The sequence below is a fragment of the Rattus norvegicus genome, chromosome 4 (genome assembly GCF_021556685.1).
Source record: "Rattus norvegicus strain SHRSP/BbbUtx chromosome 4, alternate assembly SHRSP_T2T, whole genome shotgun sequence".
Taxonomy (NCBI): Eukaryota; Metazoa; Chordata; class Mammalia; order Rodentia; family Muridae; genus Rattus; species Rattus norvegicus.
In genome coordinates, this window is record NC_141537.1 from 99,988,344 (window position 1) to 100,012,050 (window position 23,707).

Below are 23,707 nucleotides of genomic sequence, written 5' to 3' on the forward strand. Positions count from 1 at the left end.
GTCAATTTTGGAGAAAGTACCATGAGGAGCTGAGAAGAAGGTATATCCTTTTGCTTTAGGATAGAATGTTCTATAAATATCCGTTAAGTCCATTTGGCTCATGACTTCTCTTAGTCTGTCGACATCACTGTTTAATTTCTGTTTCCATGATCTGTCCATTGATGAGAGTGGGGTGTTGAAGTCTCCCACTATTATTGTGTGAGGTGCAATGTGTGTTTTTAGCTTTAGTAAGGTTTCTTTTACGTATGTAGTTGCCCTTGTATTTGGGGCATAGATATTTAGGATTGAGAGTTCATCTTGGTGGATTTTTCCTTTGATGAATATCAAGTGTCCTTCCTTATCTTTTTTGATGACTTTTAGTTGGAAATTGATTTTATTTGATATTAGAATGGCTACTCCAGCTTGCTTCTTCTGACCATTTGCTTGGAAAGTAGTTTTCCAGCCTTTCACTCTGAGGTAGTGTCTGTCTTTGTCTCTGAGGTGTGTTTCCTGTAGGCAGCAGAATGCAGGGTCCTCATTGCGTATCCAGTTTGTTAATCTATGTCTTTTTATTGGGGAGTTGAGGCCATTGATATTGAGAGATATTAAGGAATAGTGATTATTGCTTCCCTTTATATTCATATTTGGATGTGAGGTTATGTTTGTGTGCTTTCATTCTCTTTGTTTTGTTGCCAAGACGATTAGTTTCTTGCTTCTTCTAGGGTATAGCTTGCCTCCTTATGTTGGGCTTTACCATTTATTATCCTTTGTAGTGCTGGATTTGTAGAAAGATATTGTGTAAATTTGGTTTTGTCATGGAATATCTTGGTTTCTCCATCAATGTTAATTGAGAGTTTTGCTGGATACAGTAACCTGGGCTGGCATTTGTGTTCTCTTAGGGTCTGTATGACAGCAGTCCAGGATCTTCTGGCCTTCATAGTTTCTGGCGAGAAGTCTGGTGTGATTCTGATAGGTCTCCCTTTATATGTTACTTGACCTTTTTCCCTTACTGCTTTTAATATTCTTTCTTTATTTTGTGCGTTTGGTGTTTTGACAATTATGTGACGGGAGGTGTTTCTTTTCTGGTCCAATCTATTTGGAGTTCTGTAGGCTTCTTGTATGTCTATGGGTATCTCTTTTTTTAGGTTAGGGAAGTTTTCTTCTATGATTTTGTTGAAGATATTTACTGGTCCTTTGAGCTGGGAGTCTTCACTCTCTTCTATACCTATTATCCTTAGGTTTGATCTTCTCATTGAGTCCTGGATTTCCTGTATGTTTTGGACCAGTAGCTTTTTCCGCTTTACATTATCTTTGACAGTTGAGGCAATGATTTCTATGCAATCTTCTGCTCCTGAGATTCTCTCTTCCATCTCTTGAATTCTGTTGGTGAGGCTTGTATCTACAGCTCCTTGTCTCTTCTTTTGGTTTTCTATATCCAGGGTTGTTTCCATGTGTTCTTTCTTGATTGCTTCTATTTCCATTTTTAATTCCTTCAACTGTTTGATTGTGTTTTCCTGGAATTCTTTCAGGGATTTTTGCGATTCCTCTCTGTAGGCTTTTACTTGTTTATTAATGTTTTCCTGTGCTTCCCTAAGTGTGTTCATGTCTTTCTTGAAGTCCTCCAGCATCATGATCAAATATGATTTTGTAACTAGATCTTGCTTTTCTGGTGTGTTTGGATATTCCATGTTTGTTTTGGTGGGAGAATTGGGCTCCGATGATGGCATGTAGTCTTGGTTTCTGTTGCTTGGGTTCCTGTGCTTGCCTCTCGCCATCAGATTATCTCTAGTGTTACTTTGTTCTGCTATTTCTGACAGTGGCTAGACTGTCCTATAAGCCTGTGTGACTGGAGTGCTTTAGACCTGTTTTCCTCTCTTTCAGTCAGTTATGGGGACAGAGTGTTCTGCTTTCTGGCGTGTAGTTTTTCCTCTCTACAGGTCTTCAGCTGTTCCTGTGGGCCTGTGTCTTGAGTTCACCAGGCAGCTTTCTTGCAGCAGAAAATTTGGTCTTACCTGTGGTCCCGAGGCTCAGGTTCGCTCGTGGGGTGCTCCCCACGGGCTCTCTGCAGCGGCAGCAACCAGGAAGACCTGTGCCGCCCCTTCCGGGAGCTTCAGTGCACCAGGGTTCCAGATGGTCTTTGGCTTTTTCCTCTGGCGTCCGAGATGTGTGTGCAGGGAGCAGTCACTTCTGGTTTCCCAGGCTTGTCTGCCTCTCTGAAGGTTTAGCTCTCCCTCCCACGGGATTTGGGTGCAGAGAACTGTTTATCCGGTCTGTTTCTTTCAGGTTCCGGCGGTGTCTCAGGCACAGGGGTCCTGCCGCTCCTGGGCCCTTCCCCACGGGAGCCAAGAGGCCTTATACAGTTTCCTCTTGGGCCAGGGATGTGGGCAGGGGTGAGCAGAGTTGGTGGTCTCTTCCGCTCTGCAGCCTCAGGAGTGCCCTCTGTAGGCTTCTTTTATGTTCATTGGCATCTCTTTCTTTCGGTTAGTGTAGTTTTCTTCAATAATTTTGTTGAAGATGGGTACCGAGACTTTAATTAGGAGTCTTCACTCTCTTCTATGTGTCTTATCCTTAGGTTATATCTTCTCATTGTGTCCTGGATTTCCTGGATATTTTGCATTTTACATTATCTTTGATGTTTATGTAGTTGTTTTCTACCTCTGATATTCTCTCTTCTATATCTCTTTTACTCTCTTGGTGATCCTTGCATCTATGACTCCTGATCTCTTCCCCAGGGTTTCTGTCTCCACGTTTGTTTCCCTTTGTTCTTTCTTTATTTTTTATATATCCATTTTTAAATTTTGGATGGATTTCATCAATTCCTTCACCTCTTTGGTTGTGTTTTCCTGTAATTGTTTACACGATTTTTTGTTTGTTCTTGTAGGGCTTCTAATAATTTACTTGAGTTGTCCCATCTTTTTCTGAGGATATTATTTATGTCTCTCTTAAAGTCCTCCATCATCATTATGAAATGTGATTGTAAACCAAATCTTGCTTTTCTGGTGTGTTTGGATACCCAATATTTGCTTTGGTAGGAGAACTGGGCTCTGATGATGCCAAGTAGTCTTGGTTTCTGTTTCTTAGTTCCTGGTGTCAGGCTCTGGACACACTACATCAGTCCCTTTATACTATGGTGGAGTCTCATCTTCCAGCACATTCCATTGTCTTAAATCTAATAATATTACATTCCATCTATAATGTAATATTTGAAATATTGTTAAAACTTCGTGAATCCATAATGTATTATCTATAGAAATATGTGAAATAATGAGATTTCTCAAAAGAATATCACACAAGTGCTCACTTTGGCAGCACGTGTACTTAAATTGGAACAATACAGAGAATTAACATGGCCCCTACTCAAGGATGACACACAGATTCATGAAGCATTCCATATTTTTAAACAACTTCCCTAACCTAAATAAAGAGATGCCCATAAACATACAAGAAAACCGCAGAACACCAAACAGATGGGACGAGAAAATAAATTCTTCCTATCACACAGTAATTAAACCACCAAATGCACAGAACAAAGAAAAAGTATTGAAAGCAGTAAGGACGAAAGTTCAGGTAGCATATAAGGGCAGACCTATCAGAATTACACCAGACTTTTCAACAGTCTCTAAAAGCAAGATCTTGGGCAGATGTCATACAGACACCAAGAGAACAAAATTGTGAGCCCAGGCTACTATACCCAGCAAAATTCTCAATTACCATAGAGGGAGAAAACAAGATATTCCATGACAAAACCAAACTTACACAATATCTTTCTACCAATCCTGTCCTACACAGGAAAATAGAAAGAAAACTCTAAAACAAGGAGGAAAACTACAGAGAATAAATACAAGAAACTAATCTTACAACAAACCCAAAAGAAGAGAACCACACAATCACAATTTCTCCTCTAACAACAAATTTAGCAACAATCTTTGGACCTTTATATCTCTCAACATCAATGGACTCAATTCACAAACAAAAAGACATAGATTAACAGGCTGGATACATAAAGAGGACCCAGCTTTTTGCTGGATACTGAAAACATATCTCAGTGTTAAAGACAGATACAGCCCTAAAGTCAAAGGCAAAAATTTCCCAGGCAAATGCTCCCAAGAAATAACCTTGTATAACAATTCTACTATCTAATAAAAGTAGACTTTCAACCGAAGAGTATCAAAAAAGATTGAGAAGTACACAATACACTAATCAAGGAAATAATCTGCAAAGATGAAGTCCTAATTCTGAAAAAATATGCCTCAAATTAAAGGGCACCCACATTTGTAAAAGAAATATTACTGAATCTCAAAGCACACATGGAACCTTATACTAATTTTAGGAGACATTAACACCTCACTCTCATCATGGAAACAGAAACTAAACAAAGAGGCAGTGAAATTTACAATTGTAATGAACCTAATGAACTTAACACATATCTATAGCACATTTCTCTGGAAAAAAAAAGAATATACATTTGTCTCAGCATGTCCGGGTACTTTCTACAAAATTATCCATATTAATTGGACACACAACAAAGCCTCAACCAATACAAGAAGATTTAAATAATCTCATGTATCTTGTCATATCACCATGGACTAAGACTGGTCTGCAACAACAGAGAAAGCAACAGAAAGCCCACATACACAGGGAAGCTGAACAATTGTCTACTCAATGATAACTCAGTCAGGAAGAAATGAGGAAAGAAATTAAAGACTTTTTAGAATTTAGGAAATATGAAGGCACAACACACAGAAATTTATGGTATACAATGAAAGCAGTGTTAAGAGGAAAATGCGTAGCTTATAGTGCTTTCATAAACATAATTGGAGAAAGCATATACTAGCAGCTTAATAGTACATGTGAGAGCATTAGAACAAAAGGAAAGAAACATATCCAAGACGACTAGACAACAGAAAATAATAAAACTTAGTGCTGAAATCAATCAAGTAGGAACAAACAGATCTGTACAAAAGTCCACAAAAACAAAAGCTGGTTCTTTGAAAAAATCAGCAAGATAGATAAAACCTTAGCCATACTAACAAGAGTACATAAAGACAGTATCAAAACTAACAAAATCAGAAATGAAAATGGAGACCTAAGAGAAACTGAAGAAATAAAAATAAAAAAAACAAAAATCAAAAAACAAAAAGAAAAAAACAAAACAAAAAACAAAAAACTGTGAGATCCTATTACAAAAGCCTATAGTAAACAAAACTGTAAAATCTAGATCAACTGACTAATTTTCTATACTGATACCAGGTTCCAAAATTAAATCAGGATAAGGTAAACCATGTAAACAATCACATAACCCCAAAAGAAACAGAAACAGTCATTAAAATTCTCCCAAACAAAAATCCTTGAAACCAGATGGTTTGAGTGCAGAATTTTCTAAACCAATACTTCTTAAACATTTCATAAAACAGAAACAGAAGGAACACTCCCCTAAATTCTTTGTGAAGCCACATTTACAGTGATACCTAAACAAAACATAGACCTAAGACAGAGATCTATTGATCAATTTCCCTCATGAATATTGATGGCAAAATACTCAATAATATTCTTATAAACTGAATCCAAGAACACATTAAAATGATCATCCATCAAGACCATGTAGGGTTCATCCATGGGCTCATGGATGTATCAGTATATATAAATCTATCAACAGATTTCACCATTTAAACAAACTCAAAGGAAAAAATCATCATCTCCATAAATGCTGAAAAACCTTTTGACAATATAGAGCACCATTTCATGCCAAAAGTGTTGAAGAGAATAGAAATTCAAGGTCCTTACCCAATTACAATGAAAACAATATACAGCAAGAAAATAGCTAACATCAAACTAAATGAGGCAATCTTGAAGCAATCTCACTAAAATAAGGGACAAGACAAGGCTTTCCACACCCCCCTATCTATTCAGTATAGTACTTGAAGTTAGATCAAGAACAATTAGGCAACAAATGATCAAAGGGATACAAATAATAAAGAAGGAAGTCAAGATATTCCTATTTGCTGATAATATGGTAGTATATATAAGAGAAACAAAAACATCTGCTAGAGAACTGCTATTGATGATAAACAACTTCAGCAAAGTGGCTGGATACAAAATTAACTCAAACAAAAGGAAGCCTTTCACTACTCAAAGGATAAACTGACGGAGAAAAAATTAGGGAAACTATGCCCTTTACAATAGTCACAAATAATGTGAAATATCTTGGTGTGACACTAACCAAGCAAGTGAAATATTCTATGGCAAGAACTTCAAGTCTCTGATGAAAGAAATTGAACAAGATTTGAGAACATGGAAGGAACTCCCATGCTTATGGGTTGGCAGGGTTAATATAATAAAAATGGCTATCTTACCAAAAGCAACCTATAGATTTAATGGAATAACTATCAAAATTCAAACACAATTCTTTACAGAGAAAGCAAGAACATTTCTCAAATTTATCTGGAATACCAAAAACCCGGGATAGAAAAAACCATTCCCAACAATACAAAGAACTCCTGGGGAAATGAGCATCCCTAATCTCAAGCTTTACTACAGAGCAATAGTGATAAAAACAAGATGGTATTTTAAGGAGACAGGCAGATAGGTCATTAGAATATAATTAATGACCCAGAATTCAACCCACACACCTTTGGTCACTTGATTTTTGACAAAAGATCCAAAACGGTCTGGAAAAAAGACAGCATTTCATTAGCTAATGATGCTGGTTCAAGTGGCAGTTAGCATATACAAGAATGCAATTCGACCCATTCTTATCTCCTTGTACAATGCTCAAACGCAAGTGAGTTAAGGACCTCTACATAAAACTAGACACTATGAGTCTACTAAGATAGAAAGTGGGAATGAATTCGAACACACTGGCACAGTGGAAAATTTCCTGAAAAAAAAAAGTGGCTTATGCTCTAATATCAAGAAACGACAAATGGGACCTCATAAAATTGAAAAGCTTTTGTAATTTGAAAGATACTGTCAGTAGGAAAAAATGTCAACAAACAGATTTTATATATATATATATATATATATATATATATATATATATATATATATATATATATATATAACATATATATAATAGCCAGAAGCTGGAAAGAACCCAGATTCCCTTCAACAGAGGAATGGATACAGAAAATGTGGTACATCTACACAAGGGAATATTACTCAGCTATCAAAAACAATGACTTTATGAAATCCGTAGGCAAATGGATGGAACTGGAAAATACCATCCTGAGTGAGGTAACCCAATCACAGAAAAACACACATGGTATGCACTCATTGATAAGTGGCTATTAGCCCAAATGCTTGAATTACCCTAGGTGCCTAGAACACATGAAACTCAAGACGGATGATCAAAATGTGAATGCTTCACTCCTTCTTTAAAAGGGGAACAAGAACACCCTTGGCAGGGAATAGAGAGGCAAAGATTAAAACAGAGACAGAAGGAACACCCATTCAGAGCCTGCCCCACATGTGGCCCATACATATACAGCCATCCAATTAGACAAGATGGATGAAGCAAAGAAGTGCAGGCAGACAGGAACCGCATGTAGATCTCTCCTGAGAGACACAGCAAGAATACAATAAATACAGGGGCGAATGCCAGCAGCAAACCACTGAACTGAGAACAGGAACCCCGTTGAAGGAATCAGAGAAAGAACTGGAAGAGCTTGAAGGGGCTCGAGACCCCATATGAACAACAATGCCAAGCAACCAGAGCTTCCAGGGACTAAGCCACTACCTAAAGACTATACATGGACTGACCCTGGACTCTGACCTCATAGGTAGCATTGAATATCCTAGTAAGATCACCAGTGTAAGGGGAAGCCCTGGGTCCTACTAAGACTGAACGTGATTGTTGGGGGGAGGGCGGCAATGGGGGGAGGATGGGGAGGGGAACACCCATAAAGAAGGGTAGGGGGAGGGACTAGGGGGATGTTGGCCCATAAACCGGGAAAGGGAATAACACCCGAAATGTAAATAAGAAATACTCAAGTTTAAAAAAATAATAAATAAATGAATAAAAGTAAATAAATAAAAAGAAGTAGTAGGCAGCTTGTCAAATCATGATTTTAACTCAAATTTCCTGTGGAGCCCACATTAGAGAGAATGTGTATGACTTATTGGAGCATTATATCTTTATACCATCTGTTAAGCACTCCACCTGGATGCTCAGACCTCCACTCATTTACTAGCAACTTATATAACATACATCTGTTATGCACTCTGCCTGGTGCTACAGACTTCTATTCTTTTTATCTTAGGTCGGAATTGTGAGTGAAATTTCCCATGTGATTTATTCAAACTCTTTATAAAACTCTATTCTAAAAGCAAAAATTGCAGCCTTAGAATTCAGCCACACTCTCTACTCCCTAACACAGAGCAGCTTGTATCTTCTCACATCAGGGGACCTAGTGTCTGAGAGCAGAGATTCTCCCTGTGTTCCTTTGTTTCTAGGTTCCTGTGATTGAGTCCATGTAATCTTAAATTTTTAGTAGATTCTTGCCTAAAACGTTGGCTCAACACCTGCATTAGTAAAAAATATAATATAGAAGGTGAGGCGAGGGGTTAGGGTTATGTTTGCCTGGAAACAAGTAAAGGTAATAACAATTGAAATGTAAATAAGAAATACCCAATTTAATAAAGATGGAGAAAAAAATATAGATGTGGAGCACATGCACCATGGAACACTACCTCCTGCTACTCTGTCTCCAGCAGTCTCTCCTCCTATATGGCTAGCTCCACATTGACACCAGTTATTCTCTGGGCCCTGTGGCAGCTAACCTCTTGCAACTCTGTGCTGTAAACTCTGTTCACAGTCCCAGCATCTGCCCCCTGTGGTTATTGCCACAATTCCCAATATTCATGTGAAATCAATACTCTAGAAGCTTGTAATTTATTAATCAGATTTATATCAGTAAATTCTTACTCCAAATATCATCCAGAAAATAAAATTAGAGTCAATTAATATTGCTATAAACTACCCACCTATATAAGTCAAATTGTCCTATAAAAATCCATCCCTTTTATATATATTTTTTTTGGTTCTTTTTTTTTTTTTCGGAGCTGGGGACCGAACCCAGGGCCTTGCGCTTCCTAGGCAAGCGCTCTACCACTGAGCTGAATCCCCGACCCCCTTTTATATTTTTTTATAACTACCTGTGATACTTTGAGGCCACACAGGTCCAGGTCATTCTTCTTTGCCACCACCTTGGTTCTCCTCACCCTCTCATCCTCCTCCTCTCTTTCCTCTCTCCAAAACTCTATGCCAAATCACTGCCCAATCACAGGCCTTGGCTTATCTTTTGCCTGCCCTCACCTGCATATAGACATCAGTCCACAATTACGGACTTCTTTCCTCCTATGAACAAAAAACAAAACAAAAACCTGGATTACATCCACAAGCATTGCAGGACTTAGGTAATTTCGGCAAGCTTGTAGTCCCAGCTCTTGAGAGTGGTGGCAGAAATTCAAAATCATCATATACTACAAGTTTGAGAACAGACAGAGCTATGTGAGACCCAGGAATTTTCAGGAAAAAGGAACCCTATGTGTTTATACCACTTAGGAAATTTTGATTCCAACATATTAGACGTAGTTTTAAGTGTTAATGATGAAAACTCATGAAGTTCCACAATAACTGAGATATTTGAAATAACCTAAAATTTATTATAAAATAATGAAGTTTTATGAGTTAGGTGTATTAATTTTATTCGTGGCTAATACTTATTCGAGTCTACATGGTTTTATTTGAGCTAACTCAAATGCAGATTGAAAGTTTTCATAAGGAATAAGCAATAAGTGCTATAATAGATGAACTTTTGAATCTATTTTTAATATATTATCATCTTTGATTCTTATTTGACTTCAAATATTACATTTTTCTGGTCAAATCCAGGGTTCATGTAGAATTGTATGACCTTAAATGTTTAGTAGAGGATGACATTGAAGTTCTAGAATTACTGCTTCCTTCTTTCAGGAACTGGGAATACAGGAGTCATCACCAGGCCCTGTTCACACAATGCTCTTAAATATTAGTACTAGGAAAAAAAGTCTATCAATTAAGCTAAATCCTAGTATTATATTTTCTTCTTCCTTAGTAGCAAACATTAGACTGCATTTATATAAATGTGTGTATGTGTGTGTGTGTGTGTGTTCTGCATGTATTTATGTTTGATAGCCTACACATTATTCTTTTTAATGGTTTTGTTGTATATTCAAAGGAAGAAACAGGTGTAGATTCAGTTCATTATTTTTCCTGAGCAGATTACAATTACTATTAGTGATTTTTCAGATTTTTCCTGGGCCAAACAAGAACAAAGACTCAAATTTGTCTTCATTTTTGCAATCTGTCCAGCAGGGGGAGGATATAATACAGGTCTATCCAATAAAGATCACCAGACTGTGGGCTGGTATCTAGTTTCAATTACAGTTACACTAGGAGCAAGAGAAGTTTCTAGTTAGGTTCTTGTTCACTTGTCATCCAGCATTTTCTTCTTGTCTTTACCTACTTCTGTGAGAATGGTCTGGGCACATTTCATCCCTACATTTAGTCATGGGAGACTAGAGATCCTAGCAATTCTTTGTGTTGTATATGTGAAAATACCTGTCTTAGGACAATGGCCCTGACTAATTACCTTCCTTTTCAGAAGGGTAAGTGTAACACATCTTTCATTTACCATACATCTATCATAATCCACTACAGTGTTGCTGAAGCAGCAGGGTTGTTTATCATTATAACCTGGAGAGAAGTTGCTTGTTGATATCTACTAATTTTCAATGCTAAAAATATAAAGGCCATGGGATGAAATCACATCAGCAAATATGGCAGAAAAAGTTTACCCTGAACCACAGACATGGAGTTGACTTCCACTCTGACCTCAACAGATCATTAAAGGATGTGAAAAGAGGCAAGGCTATTGAGAAATCCATTTTTTCCATATTTGGTGGTTTTTTTGTCATGATTATTGCTAATGGCATTAATCTAGTAAAATGATCCCTTTCCCTCTACTTTTTCAAATTATTTACTACCAACAGTGAAATAAGTTACCATTTTGATGGATTCCCTATATTTGAGAGTGTGATGTAATTGCTTAATGAAAATATACATATGTGAATAGATGCGTGATAATGGGTAGAATCAGGGTATGGGTCATAATTTGTCTCTACTGAAGACTCTTGGATGTACCCTTTTTAGCAAGCACTATAAAACTTACTTTAGTCACACTTTTCATCAATTTCAGGTTAATTATTTTTTTTCTTTTTTCTTTTTTTTCGGAGCTGGGGATCGAACCCAGGGCCTTGCGCTTGCTAGGCAAGTGCTCTACCGCTGAGCTAAACCCCCAACCCCAATTATTTTTAAAATATATTCCAACACTTCACCTTGATGCTAATTTTGTCCCCAATATCATTTTCTGGCCCCTCATGGATATCATCACCAGGGAAGATTTTTACATGCTACAAATCATTACATATACATGTAAACTCTTTGCATTCATTTGATCATCGAAACTCACACGAAATCCACCATAGCTTTACTCCCAATTAGGATCGTTGGTACCCATTATTGTATCTCCCTGTGTTTAGCTTCTATCTTCACTTCTGTACATGCTTCTCTCACCAAAGAGATTCAATTCCTTTGTTCTGAAATTAAATTAAGACTCATCTATTCTTAGTTTCTGGAGAAGGCATGATGCCCATAGCATATGCAAGTACAACAACTGTACATTCAAGACATGGATGATATAAGATCAAGAATTGAAAACTAATATTCTTAAAAGACAATAAATTGTATCAATATGCAATAATTCAGGTACAATAATGTGAAACCTCACAGAAATATTGGGCTTAGATATAATTCCAGCCTAATCTAGGTAAAGAGCTCATAGGCATAGATAGGAGGAGAGATACCCATGAATTTCTTTGCTCTTGATGTCAGTAGTGCTTGGGTAGCTTCTCTGTCAAAAATAGAGTAAAATAAGACTGTTTTCCTGAAAAAAAATTAATGTTCTGAAAGCTCCTGCCCTTCTGCATGAACCATGTTTTCTAGTATTTTTCTATTATTCTTCTGGGAATCATTGTTATCAAAATGATTCTTGCTGAGTTCCATGGGAAGTTGTGTAGATCAATCATGTGGAAACATCGACAACCTTTTCCATACACAAGGCTTGGGAATGATTTGGAAGAGTAGAGTTGAAACACTGTAAGAACCAAAAGATTGGCTAGTTTGCTCTGAGATTGAATCTCCTATGAATATCAGAAGATATACCTGCAATCTCACCTAAATAACTGCCGAAAAGCGAGCTGAAAAAGGGAGGACACCACTGAACTGGTCAAACTGGATGGGATTAACCCCATACAGTCTAAGTTCTACACAACGAAGTATACACAACTGGATAAAGCTAGGAGCAGGAGAGGTCTTCCACTCCAGGGCAGAGCACAACCAATTGATCCAATTGATTGACTGTCCAATAATGATCAACCGTGATATATATGTGTGTGTGTGTGTGTGTGTGTGTGTGTGTGTGTCTGTTATATTGTACTAACTCAATAGTTTATAGATAAGAATATGTGTGTGTGTTTGTGTGTTTTTGTGTGTGTGTGTGTGACTGTGTATAAGTACATTCAATTATGTATAACAATGGAAAGAAGGTGATGAATTACAAGTAGAGGAAGAAGGGATATTTGGGAGATTTTAGAGGGAAGAAATAAAAGAGACAAAATTTATTATTAAAATTCAATCTCACATATAAGCAGAAAAAAAAGATGAAGCTACACCACCTCAATAACCTTCACAGGTAAATATGAATTTGCCCTATAACCATTTATATACGGTTTAAACTGTACTGTAGGTTCCAGGCCCTGCTTTGAGAGAAATAAAATAGAAAATCTTATAATGAATATGACAAAAATGAAAACAATGTGCATCTCATAGACTGGTGATTCGTTGTTGTTGCTGCTGCTGCTTTTGCCCCTGCTATCCAAAGAGGAGCACATTCTCTACAAATAAACCCATATAAACCTGTACTGCCTCTCTGATCTAAAACATAAGAGGACAACAGGCCTCTAACGAGTCATTGAGCTGACCAGTTCCAGGGCCATTCCTACCGTTTGCTGATTTGCATGTGCCCAGAGCCCAGCCCACTGTTCAGTTGACTTCTTTATAGTCAGGTCTCACCCTGTGCTGGAGTCAGCTTCACACATGTTACACAGAAACATGAATGTGCCCACTCAACTCCTTGGGTTGCTGATACTCTGGCTTACAGGTAAGGAAGACTGAATAAACTGAAAATTTATACAGATCAGTGTGGTAAGTGCTCCATGCATGGTGTCCATAAATGTTGTCTTTTACCAAGATAAATTGTATGGGAATTGTTTTTCAATTTTCAATCTCAGGTGGTAAATGTGACATCCAGATGACACAGTCTCCTGCCTCCCTGTCTGCATCTCTGGAAGAAATTGTCACGATCACATGCCAGGCAAGCCAGGATATTGGTAATTGGTTAGCATGGTATCAGCAGAAACCAGGGAAATCTCCTCAGCTCCTGATCTATGGTGCAACCAGCTTGGCAGATGGGGTCCCATCAAGGTTCAGCGGCAGTAGATCTGGCACACAGTATTCTCTCAAGATCAGCAGACTACAGGTTGAAGATCCTGGAATCTATTACTGTCTACAGGGTTATAGTGCTCCTCCCACAGTGATTCAGGCCATGACATAAACCACCCAGGGAAGCAGAAGTGAGAGCCCACTCTACTGCAAATGCTTGTACTGGTGTCTCTGGCTGCTGAGACTGTTTTGCTTAGGCTAAATTCAAAGGTCAATATGAGACTTTTGCATGAGGATCAGACTAGCTTTCATATTCTAATTTTTTCCAAAAAGGAACATTAAAACAGGGAATGCTTCTCATAGTTCCCAAGAAAATAAATAACTTTACACACACACACACACACACACACACACACACACACACACACACACACACACACACACACGTAGATGGGGGGCAGGGAGAGGGAAATAGGGAAAGAGAGAGAAAGAGTCCTTGGTCCTTGGTACCACCATCTAAGAATTTGGCAGGTACTTGACATTGGGCTAGGAGGGAAGAAGGCTCAGTATGAATACAGATGATGAATGTGTTCTTTGTATCTTGATGAGTCTCATTAAGACCCAGAATACAGTAACCATGGGACCTTTGTTTATATATTTTTTATTTTCATTTTTATTAACTTGGGTATATCTTATTTACATTTCAATTGTTATTCCCTTTCCTGGTTTCTAGGCCAACATCCCCCTAACTCCTCCCCTTCCTCTTTTATATGGGTGTTCCCCTCATCATCCTCCCCCCATTACTGCCCTCCAGCCAAGAGTCCGTTCACTGGGGGTACAGCCTTGGCAGGACCAAGGCCTTCCCCTTCCACTGGTTGCCTTACTAGACTATTCATTGCTACCTATGCAGTTGGAAACCAGCAACAGTACATGTATGGTCTTTGGATAGTGGCTTAGTCCCTGGAAGCTCTGGTTGGTTGGCATTTTTGTTTATATGGAGTCTCAAGTCCGTTCAATCTCTTTCAGTCCTTTCTCCTTTTCTTTCAAAGGGATTCCTGTTCTCAGTTCAGTGCTTTGCTACTGGCATTCGCATATGTATTTGCCATATTCTGGCTGTGTCTCTCAGGAGAGATCTACATCCAGTTCCTGTCAGCCTGTACTTTGCTTCATCCATCTTATTTAGTTTGGTGGCTGTTTATGTTATTCATGTTCTAGTTCCTTATTTCAAAACACTTACTTCATTTAGGTGGCTTTTATTTTCTTTTTCTATAGACATTCCAACTGATGCTGATACCAATAAAATCAGGTATATAAACTTCTGTTCTTAGTAATGGCTCTGAAATTATGCTGATATGGTGAAGATTTAGGTGTATAGCCACATCCTTGTTCTCCAAAACCATGACTCCCTGCCTGCTGCCCCATTTAATACCATGTAGAAAATGGGTTATTTCTCTTAAAACAAACATTCAAAAATTAAATACATTCTTTTATGAATTACCTTGTCTATACATACATACATTGCTGTCACAGCAATGGAAAAGCAGTTGAGACATTTGCCTTCCTAATAAGGACAGAAATGAACAAACAGGTAATGGAGGAAACCCTCATCCCTTCCATGCATATGAGAGTTGACCCCACAGCTGAGAATCATGTGATCAGGAAGCCTTTCTTTCATTAAAAAAATGGACTTTAGATTCAAAGAATAATCTGTTCTCAGTGTGGCTGACTGACAGAGCAGCAGCAACTCCATTATCTGAGTGGGAGCACTCATGTCTGTGTGCAACTTCTGTGAGTTGTGTGAGTTCTGTGACAAAATTCTATGAATTTTGTCAAATGTTTTCTCAGTGTCTAATGAAATGATAATGTGTTTATTTTTCCTGGAATTTCTTCATATAGTGGATTACATTTAAAGATTTCTATATATTGAACCATTCCTGCATCCCTGGGATAAAGCCTACTTGATCATGATGGATCATTATTTGATGTTTTCTTGGACTCAGTTTGCAAGAATTTTATTGAGTATTTTTGTGTCGATGTTCATAGGGATATTGGTCTGAAGTTCTCTTTCTTTGTTGTATCTTTCTGTGATTCATGTATAAGTTAATTCTGGCTTCATAGAAGAAATTAGGTAGTATTCTATTTTGTTTCTATTTTGCGGAATAGTTTCAACAGTATCGCTATGTGTATCTGATAGAATTCAGCACTAAACCCATCTATTCCTTGGTTCTTTTGCTGGGGTTGTTGTTAGTGTTCTTGTGAGATTTTTAATAACTGCTTGTATTTCTTTAGGAGATATAGGGCTGTTTAGATGTTTCATCTGATCCTGATTTAGCTTAGATACCCGGTATTTGTGAGGGAATTGTCCATTTTCTCCTGAGTTTTAAGTTTTTTTGAATATAGGCTTTTGTAGTAGGTTCAATGATTTTTTTTCTTTTTTTGGAATTGGCTCAGATTCTGTTGATATGTCTCCCTTTTCACTTCCGATTTTCTTAATTTGGTTACACATTCTGGGCCCTCTGGTTAATCTGCTTAATGGTTTATCATTCTTGTTGATTTTCTTAAAGAACCAGCTCCTGGTTTTGTTGATTCTTTGTATAGTTAGCTTTGTTTCTACTTGGTTGATTTCAGCCTTGAGTTTGATTATTTCCTGCCTTCTATTCCCATTGCGTATATTTCCTTCTTTTTGTTTCAGAGCTTTCAAGATGCTAATGTACGCTCTCTCCTGGTCCTTTCTGGAGGCACTCAGAGCTATGAGTTTTCCTCTTAGCTCTGCTTTCATTTTTTTCACATAAGTTTGGGTATGTTGTTCATTCATTTCCATTAAATTCTATAAAATCCTTAATTTCTTTATTTCTTCCTTGACCAAGTTATTATTGAGTAAAATTTTGTTGGACTTCAATGTACATGTTGGCTTTCTGTTGTTATTGTTGTTATTGAAGGCCAGCTTAGTTTGTGGTGATCTGATAGGATGCACAAAATTATTTCAACCTTCTTATATCTATTTAGGCCTGTTTTTTTTTTTTTGGCCAATTTTATGGTCAATATAGGGGAAAGTAGTGTGAGGTGCTAAGAAGAAGAAGGTATATCCTTTGTTTTTGAATGAAATGTTCTATAAATATTTGTTAAATCCATTTGGTTCATAACTTCTCTTAGTTTTCCTATGTCTCTGTTTAATTTCTGTTTCCATGATCTGTCCATTGATGGGAGTGGAGTGATGAAATCTTCTACTATTATCTTGTGAGGTGCAATGTGTGCTTTGAGCTCTAGTAAGGTTTCTTTTATGAATGTAGTTGCCTTGCATTTCCTGCATAGATAAATAGGATTGAGACTTCATCTTGGTGGATTTTTTCTTTGATAAATATGAAGTTGATGAAGTTTGGTTGAAAGTCAATTTTACTCGATATTAGAATGGCTACTCCAGGTTATTTCTTTGGACCATTTATTTGGAAAGTTGTTTTTCAGACTTTTACTATAAGACAGTGTCTGTCTTTGTACTAAAGTGTGTTTCTTGTATGCAACAAAGTGCTGGGTCCTCTTTATGTCCAGTTTGTCAGTCTATGTATTTTTATTGGGGAATTGAGTCCCTCGATTTTAGGAGGTATTAATGAATAGTGATTGTTGCTTCCTGTTATTTCCCTGTTAGAGGTGGAATTATGTGTGTGTGTCTCTCTTATTTTGGTTTTGTTGCAAGGAGCTTATTCTCTTGCTATTGCTTGGGTGTAATTTCCCTCCTTGAGTTGGACATTACCATCTATTATCATTTGTAGGGCTGGATTTCTAGAAAGATATTGTGTAAATTTGATTTTGAGATTGAATATCTTGATTTCTCCATCTATATTAATTGAGAGTTTTGCTGGTATAATAGCTTGGACTTGCATTTGTGTTCTCTTAGGGTTTGTATGACATCTGCCCAGGATCTTTTAACGTTCATAGTCTCTGGTGAGAGGTCTGCTCTAGTTCTTATAGGTCTGCTTTTATATGTTGCTAGAACTTTTTCCCTTACTGCTTTTGATATTCTTTTTTCTGTTTTGTGCATTTGGTGTTTTGACTTTTATGTGACAGGAGGAATTTCTTTTCTTTGTCAATCTATTTGTAGTTTTGTAGGCTTCTTGTATGTTTATGGGCATCTCTTTCTTTAGGTTAGTGAAGTTTTCTTCAATAATTTTGTTGAAGATGAGTACCGGGTCTTTAATTAGGAGTCTTCACTCTCTTCCATACATATTATTCTTAGGTTTGACCTTCTCATTTTGTCCTGGATTTCCGGGATGTTTTGGGCTACGACCATTTTGCATTTCACATTATCTTTGATGGTTATGTCATTGTTTTCTACCTCTACTATTCTCTCTTCTACATCTCTTGTACTCTCCTGTTGATGCTTGCATCTACTCCTGATCCCTTCCTTAGGTTTTCTGTCTCCAAGTTTGTTTCCCTTTGTTCTTTCACTATAGTTTATATATCCATTTTTAAATTTTGGATGGATTTGTTCAATTCCTTCACCTGTTTGGTTGTGTTTTCCTGTAATTCTTTATGGTATTTTTGTGTTTGCTCTTTAAGGGCTTCTAATGGTTTACTTGGGTTGTCCCATATTTTTCTAAGGATATTATTTATGTCTTTCTTAAAGTCCTCCATCATCATTATGAAATGTGATTTTAAATCCAAATCTTGCTTTTCTGGTGTGTTTGGATACACAATATTTGCTTTGGTAGGAGAACCTAGCTCTGATGATGCCAAGTAGACTTGGATTCTGTTGCTTAGTTCCCTGTGTCAGTCTCTGGACACACTAAATCAGTCGCCTTATACTATGGTGGAGTCTCATCTTCCAGTATATTCCATTGTCTTAAATCTAATAATATTACATTCCATCTATAATCTAATTTTTGGACTGCTTGTTAAAACTTCCTTGCATCCATAGAGTATTCTCTATAGAAATGTGTGAAATAATGAGATTTCTCAAAAGAAAATCACACTGGTGCTCAGTTTGGCAGCACATATACTAAAATTGGAAAAACATAGAGAATTACCATGCCTCCTGCTCAAGGATGACACACAGATTCATGAAGCATTCCATATTTTTAGACTACTTTCCTAACCTAAATAAAGAGATGCCCATAAACATAAAAGAAAACCACAGAACACCAAACAGATGGGACCAGAAAATAAATTCTTCCTATCACACAATAATTAAAACACCAAATGCACATAACAAAGAAAAAGTATTGAAAGCAGTAAGGGAGAAAGGTCAAGTAATATATAAGGCCAGACCTATCAGAATTACATCAGACTTCTCAACAGAGTCTCTAAAAGCAAGAAGATCTTGGGCAGATGTCATACAGACACCAAGAGAACAAAATTGTGAGCCCAGGCTACTATACCCAGCAAAACTCTCAATTCCCATAGAGGGAGAAAACAAGATATTCCATGACAAAACCAAACTTACACAATATCTTTCTACCAATCCCGTCCTACAGAGGAAAATAGAAAGAAAACTCTAAAACAAGAAGGAAAACTACAGAGAACAAATACAAGAAACTAATCTTACAACAAACCCAAAAGATGAGAAACACATAATCATTATTCCACCTCTAACAACAAAATTAGCAACAATCTTTGGTTCTTAAAATCTCTCAACATCAATGGACTCAATTCACAAAAAAAGACATAGACTAACAGGCTGGATATATAAAGAGGACCCAGCTTTTTGTTGGATACTGAAAACATATCTCAGTGATAAAGACAGATACTGCCCCAAAGTCAAAGGCAAAAATTTCCCAGTCAAATGCACCCAAGAAATAAGCCTGGGTAGCAATTCTACTATCTAATAAAAATAGACTTTCAACAGAACATTATCAAAAAAGATGGAGAAGTACACTATATACTCATCAAAGAAATAATCCACAAAGATGAACTCCTAATTCTGAACAGCTATGCCTCAAATGCAGGGCACCCTCATTTATAAAAGAAATATTACTGAATCTCAAAGCACACATTGAGACTTATACTAATTGTAGGAGACTTTAACACCTCACTCTCATCATGGAAACAGAAAGTAAACAAAGAGGCAGTAAAATTGACAAATGTTATGAACCTAATGAACTTAACAGATATCTATAGCACATTTCACTGAAAAAAATAAAAAAGAATATAAATATTTCTCAGCATCTCAGGATACTTTCTACAAAATTATCCATATTAATTAGACACACAACAAAGCCTCAACCAATACAAGAAGATTTAAATTATCTCATGTAGCTTATCATATCACCATGGACTAAGACTGGTCTGCAACAACACTGAAAACAACAGAAAGTCCACATACACAAGAAGTTGAAAAATTGTCTACTCAATGATAACTCAGTCAGGGAAGAGATGAGGAAATAAATTAGAGACTTTTTAGAATTTAGTAAATATGAAGGCACAAACTACATAAATTTATGGTGTCCAATGAAAGCAGTGTTAAGAGGAACATGCATAGCTGAGAGTGCTTTCATAAAAATAATTGCAGAAAGCATATACTAGCAGCTTAATAGCACATGTGAGAACATTAAAACAAAAAAGAAACATATCCAAGAAGACTAGATAACAGAAAATAATCAAACTCAGGGCTCAAATCAATCAAGTAGGAACAAAGAGAGCTAAACAAAAGTCTACAAAACCAAAAGCTGGTTCTTTGAGAAAATCAGCAAGATAGATAAAACCTTAGCCATTCTAACAAGAGTACACAAAGACAGTATCAAAACTGACAAAATCAGAAATGGAAATGGAGACCTAACAGAAACTGAAGAAATAAAAAAAAACACCAAAAAAGAAAAAAGAAAAAGAAAAAAAAAACAAAAAACAAAAAAACTGTAAGATCCTATTGCAAAAGCCTATAGAAAACAAAACTGTAAAATCTAGATGAACTGGATAATTTTCTAGACCGATACCAGGTTCCAAAATTAAATCAGGATCAGTTAAACCATCTAAACAGTCCCATAACACCTAAACAAACAGAAGCAGTCATTAAAAGACTCCCAAACAAAAATCCTTGAAACAAGATGCTTTTAGTGCAGAATTCTCTAAACCAATACTTCTTAAAACATTTCATAAAATAGAAACACAAGAAAAACTACCCTAAATGCTTTGTGAAGCCACAGTTCCAGTGATACCTAAACAAAACATAGATCTAACAAAGAGATCTATAGATCAATTTCCCTCATGAATATTGATGCCAAAATACCCAATAATATTCTTATAAACTGAATCCAAGAACACATTAAAATGATCATCCATCAAGACCAAGTAGGGTTCATACAGGGATGCATGGATGTATCAATATACAGAAATCTATCAACAGATTTCACCATGTAAACAAACTCAAAGGAAAAAAAAAACACACGATCATCTCAATAGATGCTGAAAAACCTTTTGACAATATAGAGCACCATTTCATGCCAAAAGTGTTGAAGGGAATAGAAATTCAAGGTCCTTAACTAATTACAATGAAAACAATATACAGCAAGAAAATAGCTAACATCAAACTAAATGGGGCAATCTTGAATCAGTCTCACTAAAATCAGGGACAAGACAAGACTGTCCACTCTCCTCCATCTATTCAATATAGTACTTGAAGTTAGAGCAAGAGCGATTAGGCAACAAATGATCAAAGGGATACAAATAATAAAGAAGGAAGTCAAGATATTCCTATTTGCTGATAATATGGTAGTATATATAAGAGAAACAAAAACATCCCCTAGAGAACTCCTATTTCTGATAAACACTTCAGCAAAGTGGTTGGATACAAAATTAACTCAAACAAAAGGAAGCCTTTCACTACTCAAAGGATAAACTGACTGAGAAAAAATTATGGAAACTATGCCCTTTACAATAGTCACAAATAATGTGAAATATCTTGGTGTGACACTAACCAAGCAAGTGAGATATTTCTATGGCAAGAACTTCAAGTCTCTGATGAAAGAAATTGAACAAGATTTGAGAACATGGAAGCAACTCCCATTATTATGGGTTGGCAAGATTTATATAATAAAAATGGCTATCTTACCAAAAGCAATCTACAGATTCAATGCAATTCCTATCAAAATTCAAACACAATTCTTCACAGAGAAAGAAAGAGCATTTCTCAAATTTATCTGGAATACCAAGAACCCAGGATAGCAAAAACAATTCTCAACAATGCAAAGAACTGCTGGGGGAATCAGCATCCCTGACCTCAAGATATACTACAGAGCAATAGTGATAAAAACAGGATGGTATTTGTAAGTAGACAGGCAGATAGATCATTAGAATATAACTAAAGACCCAGAAATGAACCCACACAACTTTCTTCACTTGATTTTTGACAAAAGATCCAAAACAATCTGGAAAAACAACGGCATTTCATTAGCTAATGATGCTGGTTCAACGGGCAGTTAGCATATACAAGAATGCAATTTACTCATTCTTATCTCCTTGTACAATGCTCCATCTCAAGTGAGTTAAGGACCTCTACATAAAACCAGACATTATGAGTCTAGTAGGAGAGAAAGTGGGACTGAATCAGAACATACTGGCACAGTGGAAAATTTTCTGAAAAAAAAAAAAAACAACCAACAACAACAGTGGTTTATGCTCTAATATCAAGAAACAACAAATGGAACCTCATAAAATTGAAAAGCTTTTGTAAGGTTAAGGACACTGTCAGTAGGACAAAATGGCAACAAACATATTAGGAAAAGATCTTTATCAATCCTACATCTGATAGAGGGTAAATACCCAATGAATACAAAGAACTTAGACTCCAGACAACAAAATAACCACGTTAAAAATGGGGTACAGATCTAAACAGAGATTTTACAACAGAGGAATCTCAAATGACTGAGGAGCAATTAAGGAAATGTTCAACAACCTTAATCATCAGGGAAACGTAAATTGAAAGGACCCTGAAGTTCCACCTTACATTAGTCAGAATAGCTAAGATAAAAAACTCTGGTGACAACATATGCTGGTGAGGATGTGGACAAAGAGGAATATTCCTCCTTTGCTGGTGGGACTACCACTGGTACAACCACTCTGGGAATCAGTTTAGTGTTTCCTTAGTAAATTGAAAATAATTTTAACTGTGGGCACAGCTACATCACACCTGGGCATATACTCAAAAGATGCTCCAACATATAATAAGGAGCCATGATCTACCATATTTATAGCACCCTTACTTATAATAGCCAGAAGCTGGAAACAAGCCAGGTGTTCCTGGTCACAAAAATAGATACAGAAAATGTGGTATATTTACACAAAGGAGTACTACTCAGCTATTAAAAACAATGTCTTAATGAAATTCTTAGGTGATTGATGAAAGTAGAAAATTTCTCTTGAGTGAGGTAACTCAATCACGAAGGAACACACATGGTATGTACTCACTGATAAGTGAATAATAGCCAAAAATGAGGTTGGAATATCGTTTGTCACAGAACATATGAAATGGAAAAGGAGAGAAGACCACACCAATGTGTGGATGCTACAGTCCTACTGCGAAGGGGAAGAAAATACTCTTGGAAGTGCAGGGATAAATAGTTGAGCAGAAACGTATGAAAGGTCATCTAGGGATTCTCTTCCTAGGAATCCATCCCATCTTCAGACATCAAACCAAGACACTATTGCTAATGCCAAGAAGTACTTGCTGACAGGAGCCTGGTATAGCTGTGCCCTAAGAGGGCAGAGCCTGAGCATGAACAAGACATGAATGCACACAGCCAAATATTGGAGTGAGTATGGGGACCCAAGTGGATAACTTAAGCGAAGGACTGAATAAGCTGAAGGTGTTTTCAACCACTTAGGAAGAACAACAGTATCAACCAACCATACCACCCAAAGCTCCCAGGTTCAAAACCACTAATGAAAGAGTACATATCGAGGGACCCATGGCATGTGTAGCAGAGGGTGATTTTATCTGGCATCAATGGGATAGGATCCCCTTTGTCCTGTGGCGGTTTGATGACCCAGGGTAGGGTAATGCTCAGGCCTTGAGACAGGAGTGTGTAGGCAGGTAGAGAAGCACCCTCATAAAGGCAAGAGGAAGGCACCAGGTTATGAGTGGGGTTGGAGGTGAAAATGCAGAGGGGGATAACATTTGAAATGCCAATAAATAAAATAATCAATTAAAAATAAAATAAAAAGAAAATGAAGCCTAAAAGAAAGAAAGAAACAGAAAAACAC

At 36.9% G+C, this 23,707-nt stretch overlaps 2 non-coding genes across 2 annotated transcripts; both read left to right on the forward strand.

Annotated features, from left to right (window-relative positions):
- The first annotated feature begins 3,272 nt into the window (after positions 1 to 3,272).
- LOC120102579 (U6 spliceosomal RNA) lies at positions 3,273 to 3,377 on the forward strand. Its single transcript, XR_015687419.1, has one exon. It is a non-coding gene; the product is annotated as a U6 spliceosomal RNA (small nuclear RNA).
- Positions 3,378 to 18,488: 15,111 nt separating this feature from the next.
- LOC120102583 (U6 spliceosomal RNA) lies at positions 18,489 to 18,593 on the forward strand. The gene has a single exon (XR_015687424.1). It is a non-coding gene; the product is annotated as a U6 spliceosomal RNA (small nuclear RNA).
- The last annotated feature ends 5,114 nt before the right edge of the window (positions 18,594 to 23,707 follow it).